Below are 9,508 nucleotides of genomic sequence, written 5' to 3'. Positions count from 1 at the left end.
GCAGCAAAAAAAAACCTGCCTAGTAGTTCCTACATGACATTTTTGTCTCATAGATTGACTGGAGCAGAAAGATCTTTCTTTTACTCCTTGCTTGGATTTTGCTGTCTAAAAACAGTTTTGAGCTTGCATTGTGTCATGTTGCACTTGCTTTCTTGGTAATAATCTATTTTGTGCAGTTTGACTTAGCTATCTCCAGCACCCTTTTCTGAACTTCCTCCTTATAGTGAAGTCCCACCTCAGTCCCATAACTTCTAATGGTATTAATGGTTTTGAAAAGTCCAAAGAGGAAGCAATGAGATGTAATCATAACGCTAAATCATCTCATGATCTCGGTGTTGTAACCCTTTGTTTAGGACTTTGCCGTTGCCAAAACAAGGAAAATGTAGCTGGTGGATCCCTTTTCAGTTGCTGAGTAGACTGACAGATTCAGTGATTATTGTAGGATTTCTCATGACTAGCTATCATTTATGAAGTGTGAATGTACTCTTCTTTTGTTTTGTTACATTTGGGGGGTGTGTGGAATGCATGTATACTTTTTATTCTTTTTCTGTGCAGTTGGTTACAAGTTTCTAAACTTTTCTTCTGGAATACAAGCAAATACTACAACATAAATAATCTTCCTTTTGAACCGAGAGGCTTTTCAGTGTGCTATTTTGCTCTATGTTATGTTCATGCATGACCCATGTATACATTACATACAGCTTTTTGTAGAAACTTGTGAAAAGTATTACTTTAGCAATAGTTGGAGAGGGGAATGTAGTTACACAAGGTTTAGTTACACTTTTGATGCACTATTAAACATTCTGATGTTCTCTGACCTTAGGACTTGTGAATCACTTATATGCTTGAGACAGCTGGCTAGGATGCTAATTGTTACAGAGATTATCAAACACAGATCATACAGTTACATACAGGCTATGTAAGTCACACTGTTCATGCTGACGCATTGCAAATATGAAGGGCATACCACTAAAACATTTTGTATAATCTTGTTAATCTTTTGTTTCTTATGCTTTGATGGTTTATTGTAATAGAAGTCTTTGCATTTGTCTTTCACGTGGCTGCCTCAGTTTATTTCCTCTATCCCAAATAATCAAGGTTTGTTAAAACTATGAAAAGACTGATTCGAATCACAAAGTGTGATGCTGCATAGTAAGGGAATGGTAGTTTCCTTTTGGTCACTGAACATAGACCTTTAAAATAGATCTGTAAGTTCACAAGCTATCTTCCTTAAGGCTCTTTCAGTTTTGGTTTTGTTTTTTGTTTTTTGTTTTTTTTTTTTTAATAATTTTGATTTTGGTGCTATATGTTAAGCATTTTGCAGCTTGGCTTGTAGTCTTTCTGTTTTGTTAGTGTGGACCTTTATGATTTGTCCATTTGTGTGTGTTTGAAACATCCTTTTGGATGTTTGTTGTTTTCTTACTATGTTAAAAAGAGCAATTTAGCATTAGGGATTTTCGTAGGATATAATTTACTTTGCAAGATCACTTTCATATGGGCAGGTTAAAGTCCTCAAAAAGCCACGTCAATGTAAATGTTGAGACAAGCTTTAGATTTAACAGTATCAATAAATGATACTACAGTTCTAATTCACATAGTTTTAAAACAGTGTCTTATACAACAGTCATTGGCAATCTCACAGCTCAGCAAGACAGCTAAAGGAAGATTATTTTTGTAAGTGCGGATATGCTTTATTTGGTTTCAGGTTCTGTTCCTTTTCTGTGCAGGCTGAGTGGGAAATGTATGCCAGGAATAATCTGGACCTTTTATAAATTTATTTTAATGTGACAAGATAAAATTTAAATTTTGTGGTTGCCTACCTAATACCAAGTGCTGCTTGAGGTGAGTAAACTCAGTGGGACTGGTGCTTTCTCATTTCATAAATGTATTGCCAAAAGATTAAGAGTATGTAGCAGCTCACCAGCTAAGCTCTGTATGCTGTATACCAACACGCACTCAGGTCTTTATTGAATTACGCTCATTGCAGATGGTCCCTGTCCCAAAGAGTGTATAGTCCAGGACAAGCTGAAAGAAATTAGACACAGTAAACATAGAATCTGAGACAATGTTTTCTGGTGTGTTAGAGAAAGTGTAGCAGGGTCTACTTGGTTTGTCCTTTATTTTTGCTAAATAATTTCTTAGATGTGTTAGGGGAGAATAATAGCTTTTTGGACATTCGTGGAGCACTATTCTTAAATGCAAGGAGCCGTGGAATAAAAAGTACACAGGTGCTTGTTTGCAAATAACATATTCAGTACAGCCTGTCATACCTTCTTAGAGTAGCTAAAATTGTTCATAAGGAATATTACTATGGTCTTCATTCAATTCATTAGTTACCTTCATCTTATTTTAGTGGTCAGGAACTTTATTACAAAATGACCTGTTGATTAATGCATTCACATCTCCTGTCAGGGTCTCCAGAGTCCTGCCATCCTTAATCTTGATGGCTAGATGACTAATAGCTTTGACTAGGAGGGTGATCTAATCGTACTTGCATACTTGAGTGAAGCTCAGGGACTTTGTGAGTATGTAAGACTGGACGAAAATGGCCCTGAGAGAAGAGAGAATTCTGACTTGTTCAGATACAACTATTACCTGAAAAACTTTCCTTAAATTATGTATCATAAACTGTAGTAATCATTGCTATTCCAAGGAAAATAAAAGGCACAACTGAATCTGTAGGCTTCATTTAAAGGAGAAAAAAAAATCCTTCTAGATTGGATGGATGTTGTCTGATGACATTTGCTGGAAGTGTCAAGTTGTCTTAGTTTCAGTGGAATCTGCTTTAGGCTACAAACTTGTCCTAAGTTTGCTGAAGTGCTAGAGAAAATTAAAACCTTGTCTTCCATTGTTTCTTTAGATGTTCCTCTGTTTTTGCAAGGTTGGGAAGAAATGGTAACTTTTCTTATCTGAAAAATCAACTCTTTCTCTTGTTTCATTTGTGGGCTTTTTTACCTTTACATGTTTCCATGGTAAGCAAGTCACAACTAATACATGGCATCAGTACCCAATAGCTTGATTGCTACTTGATGAGAAACAAGTAGTGCTTTCACAAAATTAGAAGAGGTACAGACAGTTGTGTGCTATAAATGGAGCTAAGAGATTCCTCTGGATCTTCAGAAATTCTGGGGTAAAGAGGAATAAAAAAAACTATGAGAGAGGAGAAGCCGGGCTGGGATGAAGAATGGGTATATCTGGAGTTCATGGCTGTCAGCTTGTAAAAATAAGGCAAGTTTAGGGTTTTTTGAAGGAAGCCCATTAAACTTGGGGGGCATATGAGTAGCAGGACCTGACCACTCAAATTCTGTTATCTCATGTGCCTAAAATTGGATGGAATTTAACCCAGGAGTCCCTGGTACCAGGAGTCCTCTGTTAAGCAGGCAGTTGTGGAAGTCTTAAAAAGCATCTTCCATGTCTGGCTCATCTCACCAACTCTTACAAAGGGGAACTACATGCTATATACTCTTTTAGTTCTGTTGCATGTGTCCAAAACCTGTGGACTCACCTTGGAATGTTACTTTGGTTCTTTTTAATGTCTGTGGGGATGGGTAGAAGGAAAAATAAGTTTGTTTGGGTTTTTTGTTTGCTTGTGTATTTGATATCAGATGCAATTTTCTAAGTAATATGCCTTGACCAGACAGTGTTACGGAATCCATACTATTATGAAAACTTAGGCCTCCAGAAGGCAGTTTCTTTAAAAGAGGTAGAACACAAGTATGTGTCGTGATCTCTTTTAATCTGCTAAAATACTGCTTCATTTAACCAATCCTCATGGATGACATACAGAAGTAATAGAAACTAGCTACAATTATTAAACAAGAGGAGGTGCTGGGTAACAGGGCTAAAATGTTATTCACAGAAACGTCAAATATCTGCTTTGTGTGTGATTTTCATGGTTTTCAAGTCTTTTTAACAGCTTCTTCGTTCTTCATGTGCTCTTGTGCTTTACCAAAGCTCTTGTGGTAGTAGCCATTCTTCCTTGCAGCATCGATTACTTTACATGGTCAAACTTAAGTTGTCTGTATTAAAATAGAAATGTGGTTCTAGTGCTGCTATTTTTTTTTTTTTTTCCCCCTGATGCTGTGTCCAAGAGAATACTTCATAACAGCTAGATGATCTCTCAAGGTCCCTTCCAACCCAAAGCATTCTATGATTCTATGATAACAGCAAGATACTCTTTTGACAGTTTCCAGTTCTGGACACTTGTTCATTTATGTCTCATTTTCCCTTTTGAATTGTAGGTGCACTGTCAAACACCTTGTTTTACAAGCTTCTCCTGCTAAATAATAATTGTTCAATCAAGTATTTTTGGCTCTTTCAAGATACAAGTTATCTCCTCCTTAGGCAATCAGTTTCCCACATAGCTTTTTCGTTCTGCCATTTTGGGTTTTGCTTGGTAGTTCAGGTTTCTGTAAGTAGATCCCCCCTGCCTCCTTGAGCAGGAATGTCCCATTCAGGTTTTTTTTTGCAAAGTCCAAAGCTCTTCAGTAAATCAGTGTGGGTACCAGTATCTTAAATGTAACAGCATTTGTCTGTAGTTCTTCCTGGAAATCCATGTCTTTTTCTTGCTAAGCTCCTCACAAAAATACATTTCCTAGGCATAGTAGCCACTCATGGTTGCTGTACCTTCTGTCTTTACTGTGAAGAATACCTCTTGCCTCTCTCTTAAAGGAGGAAACCTGCAAAGTCTTGCCTCCTACCGGCATAATAGTTTGGTGTATATTCTTATTTGCTGGTATAATTTTGAGAGGAGAAAGATAACAGTCATGTCAGGCAGAGCCTCATATAGTAGTTGCTATTATGAAAAAAAAAAAATATATAGCAGTTTCCTTTTCATAAAAATTAGTAAGATATGCTGTCATATGTTTTCTTGATGTAAATTATGTCTTTAGAACTTGTGCTATATTTGCATCTCCTTCTGTTGTAGACAAGTCATTAATGTTTTGTGCCAGTGGCAGTCATTCTCTAAACCTTTAGTAACAAAGGGCTTTATGTCATTAACAGTGTACTGATAATGGTCATGTGATACTGGTGAAATCAATTTTTTTTTTTTTTCTAAATTGAGTCAGTACTCAACAAGTGTTATCTGCAAGTAAAATAGACTTCAGCTCAGTGGTCTGGTATTACCTTTTGGTACTCTGGGCATGTACGTACTCATGAGTGCTTCTCTAGCTGGGAATCGTAAAATCTTCTGCTAAGCTGTTTGGATAATAAGAACCATAAAAAGCTAAGTGTTGTTCATGTATGCTCTTTGGGTGAGGCTGCAAACACATAAGTATATTGCACCAGAAGTTGGAGGGGTTAAAGTACGTGTGTAAAGTGCCAGTCAAAGGTAAAGAGCCTTGATCCATGACCAGTTCACATTCAGAGATCAGCCTGGAGTTGTTACTTGCGTGCCAGCAAAGATAGTGTAATTTCATAGCTGAGTGTGTCATGATTTTTCAGAATGCCTTTTTTGTTCCCTTAGCCTTGTCAGAAGTGTTTAAATAGCACAGTGACAACTCTTACTTTAAAGTACCATGAATTCTCATAAATTAACCCATATTAGTTATATTTATAAAGTTGTATTTTATTGAAATTGCTGTGCTTTGAAATACGATATGAAGTAAAAGAAAGAATCACAGAATAATTGAGGTTGGAAGGCACCTCTGGAGATAATCTTGTCCACTGCCCCTGCTCAAGGAGGGTCACCTAAAGGAGGTTACCCAGGGCTATGTCCAGGTGGCTTTTGAATATCTCTAAGTAGACAGAAACTCCACAACTTCTCTGGGCAACCTGTCCCAGTGCTTAGGCACCCTCACAGTGAAAAAGTAGTTCCTGATGTTCAAATGGAACCTCCTGTGTTTCAGTTTGTGCCCATTCCCTCTGGTCCTGTCACTGGGCACCGCTGAAAAGAGCCTGGCTCCATGCTCTTTGCACCCTTCTTTCAGGTATTTATAGATGTTGATAAGATACCCCTGAGTCTTCTCTTCTCCAGGCTAAACAGCCCCAGCTCTCTGAGTCTTCCCGCATATGGCAGATGATCCAGTCCCATAATCATCTTAGTGGCCTTTGCTGGACTCCCTCCAGTAGCTCCATATCACTCTTGTACTGGGTAGCCCAGCGCTGGACACAGCACTCCAGGCATGCCCTCACCAGTGCTGAGGAGAGGGGAAGGATCACCTCCCTCAACCTGCTGGCAACGCTTCTCCTAATGCAGCCCAGGACACCGTTGGCCTTCTTTGTCTCAAGGGCACATTGCTGGCTTATGTTCAAATTGGTGTCCACCTGTAACCTGCGGTCCTTGTCTGCAAATCTGCTTTCCAGCTTTGAAAGAAACCATAATGCTAAATATTTTTACCAAAGTTAAGGGGGTCAGTTTCTCATATGGTTCAGTTTATAATTCCACTTGAAGATCCAGGTTTCTTGATGGTGATGGTAGTAGCTTTATAGTACTAAAAAACAATTTCAAACTGCAATTCAATTGTAACAAACATTTCTGAGATCACTGTTAGTATTTTTCAGTCCTATATTAAAATAGAAATGTGCAAGATGCAATACAAATAAAAGAATGGTAATGCTTAATATGAATCTAAGAGAGGGAGGATTTGCACACCGTTGAAACTGGGTTAAAATAAATGTAATGCAACAAGACAGCTGCTTTCTTTTTTTTTTCCTCCTTCAACATCTCTTTCTGTTTTTCTCTGGGAAAAATATTTTGGCAAAAAATTGTTAACGTTCATTCTCTTTTGGATTGCTAATGGAAGAAAGGACAAATGTTGTAAAGATACCAAATGTTACTAATTGGCTTGATATTACACATAAGAAATACCCCAAATTATCAAAATAATTTATTTTTTACAAAAAAAGCCATAGTGATGAAATTACAGTTGTGTTCCTCCCCCCAGCCACCAAAAGTGGGATTGTTCATTAGTTGCTGAGCTGAAGGTCCCAGCCTGTTGAGCAGTGGAGCGCTTCCTGGGCTTGAACAACAGTTTGGTCATCCAGGTCATAAGTCAGTTTGGGCCCAAGAGTGTTACAATGATATAAACACACAGCTTTTGGAGGGAGGAGAAAACCTTTAAAACCTGCAGTCAGATTTTAATGCTTGATGCTCTTAAAACAAAGTTGATGGCAGGCAAGGACTCTTTAAGTCTTACCTCTTCCCTGTCCACTTATGCTTTGTAGCCCTTTGTTTCTGCCCCCTAATGCTTTCTCGGACTTGCTTAGTTCACCCCACTCCAGCTTTTGATTTTGGTACAAGAATCATCTTTTGCTAATATTTTTAGAATGAAACTTTACACAATACACTATGCTGTCTTAAAATGACTTCATTTCACGTCTAACAGGTATACCGTTCAGACATATGCTGTACTCTTCAGTAGCTCTTAACTCCTAGGGGAAAATAACACTGTAGATAACATCTTTTTTGGTTTTCCCCTCTGCTTCATCACAGTTTATAACTCACTAATGACATAAGAATACCGTATTCTCATCTCCTTACCTGAGGCACTCAGCTGTTAGAGAGAAGACCTTGTTTCCACAGTTGCTAGGAATTGATCTTGGATTCCAGTGTGGTTGTCCCCAGTCTTTGCTGGTGCTCAGCACTGACTTGTGGGAAGCAGCATGCTCCTATGGACAGAATCCCGTTTGGCTTTTCCTGCAAATTTTGCTCCCCCTCAAGAGTTTCCAGTGGCCACAACCAAAATCAGGGAGTCTCAGGAAAGGTTGGATGTGATACAATAGGTTTGGGCCTGCTGTTGCAATGCTGCTCTCCATGCTACATTTCACATGCTTGCGGTAGCTCTAGTAAAAGGTTTCATAAGAGCAATGCTCAACTGATTGCCCTGTTTGTTTGGTTTTCTTTTGTTTAGTTATTCCTGATAGAGCTGCTAAACATGCAAGAGTAGGTAAAAATGTTAGGCTGGAGGGCTGGTGCTGGAAGACACTGGAGCCTTGTCTGCCCTTTTTCCCCCACAGCTGAGTTACACCGGCAGTTTAGCAGTTTGTTCCAAAATTCCCAAAAGTAAATGGGGCTATAATGCTTAGAGATACAAGACATCTGGGTGGTTTCGGTAGCACCAGTAGTGTAACAGGCAGATGCTGTTTTGTTTGCAGAGGATTCTGGAAATGGGAATCACTCTAAGTCCTGCTGCTGCTTTGTGGCTAATTGCAAACCAGCTTGTATTGCTACTAAAAATAGCTATTGTTACCAATTGTGAGTTCCTTTAAAATATAAAAAATAATATTAAAAAAACCCAACAATAACAACAAAACTAAGCAATCCCTTCATAGTCTTCGGCATAGTTGCAAGTACGGTAATGAATTTGTCTGGTTAATTTGCAGGGTGGTTGTCTGGAAAAACTGTTTTGTTTCAATTTAAAAGATTATTCATTAAATATTACCTGTTGGGGAACTTTATTTTAGCTCTTGCACCAATGCAGTGGATTTGACAGTAGTTTCCAAAATATTTGAAAGGATAAATGTTGTTTAAAACAGTTTAGAAAACATGGAGGCAAAACATAAGATTGTTAACTAGACCAGACTAAGCCTTCCACTATAGGGAAGGGGGGAAAAAACCCAACACTGACAGAAAACTTCTGGCAAATGGAAGTAGCTAAGCCATGGAGGTATGATATGTATCCTCCATCTTCACATCTCCTTAGCAATTCTTGAAAAGAAAATGGATATGCAGTGTAAAATTTCATTTAAAAAAAAAAAAAATCTGTTGTAGTTAAAATTTTTTCATGTAGCCCAAGTGAAGTTCTGCGATATCCCTAAATGATGCTTAAATGAACTCTTGCTGCAGTCTGTTGGTATACAAAAGAAAGCTCTAATATTCAGATTTACAACCAAATTTATAGAATGAATAACTTTAAAGCTAAATTTGTGGTTCGCTTGAATGGAGAATAGCAAAGAGTGTGTAGGTTTAACCAGTTGGTGCATCCTATTTCTTACTGTTTCAGAAGAAAGTCCCAGTGTCCTCAGTTTCTGTCAGAAGAGGCTCTTCACCTGAGAGAAATGAGACAAAAGATTACCTGTGTCTGAAGTGTACAACTACAATCTGAACTTATCTCTGAGTGAAATATAGTGATAGACACCAATGAATGATTCAACTGTCAGTAATATTATTAAGCAAAAAGATATAGCCATTTTTATTTGTAGATATTAGAAATGATAGATGCATACAATGAAGGATTGGCTTTTTCTTAATTCTATTTGTCTGCTGTGTGGGAGGAGTTCCTAAAAGATGTTGGTACAGAAATGGTGAGAAACATTGACTGAACTGTCATTTTAACTATGAGGTTTAGGGGGAGGAGGAGGCTGGTTTTTTGCTCGGAGGGGGCAAACAAAGTCTTTATAAACAAACTCGCTTGCCTATAAGCTAAAATTGGATAGTCTTGTTTTATTTCCCATTTTGCAAACTGTTATGTTTTTAAGCTTTAGATGCTTGCAGCAAAATTCTTATATATATATATATATATAAGTGAATCATATGTGTGAATCATATGTGTGTGTGAGAACGTAA

Source organism: Pelecanus crispus, chromosome 6, assembly GCF_030463565.1.
Source record: "Pelecanus crispus isolate bPelCri1 chromosome 6, bPelCri1.pri, whole genome shotgun sequence".
NCBI lineage: Eukaryota > Metazoa > Chordata > Aves > Pelecaniformes > Pelecanidae > Pelecanus > Pelecanus crispus.
The sequence above is the reverse complement of the archived record's forward strand: the minus strand, read 5'-3'. Positions refer to the sequence as shown.